This window comes from Arachis duranensis, chromosome 4, assembly GCF_000817695.3.
Source record: "Arachis duranensis cultivar V14167 chromosome 4, aradu.V14167.gnm2.J7QH, whole genome shotgun sequence".
Classification (NCBI taxonomy): Eukaryota; Viridiplantae; Streptophyta; class Magnoliopsida; order Fabales; family Fabaceae; genus Arachis; species Arachis duranensis.
In genome coordinates, this window is record NC_029775.3 from 36,637,400 (window position 1) to 36,637,848 (window position 449).

Below are 449 nucleotides of genomic sequence, written 5' to 3' on the forward strand. Positions count from 1 at the left end.
CTTGGAGCAATCATAAAGCTAAATGACAAGTTATTTGGTAATGAGACTTGGGAGGATGAACCCCTTTTGCTCACCAAAGAACTGGATGACTTGTCTAGACAGAAATTACCTCAAAAGAGACAGGATCCTGGGAAGTTTTCAATACCTTGGACCATAGGCACCATGACCTTTAAGAAGGCCTTGTGTGACCTAGGGTCAAGTGTAAACCTCATGCCTCTCTCTGTAATGGAGAAGCTAGGGATCTTTGAGGTGTAAGCTATAAAAATCTCACTAGAGATGGCAGACAACTCAAGAAAACGAGCTTATGGACTTGTAGAGGATGTTCTGGTAAAGGTTGAAGACCATTACATCCCTGCTGATTTCATAGTCCTAGAGACTGGGAAGTGCATGGATGAATCCATCATCCTTGGCAGACCCTTCCTAGCCACAGCAAAGGCTGTGATTGATGT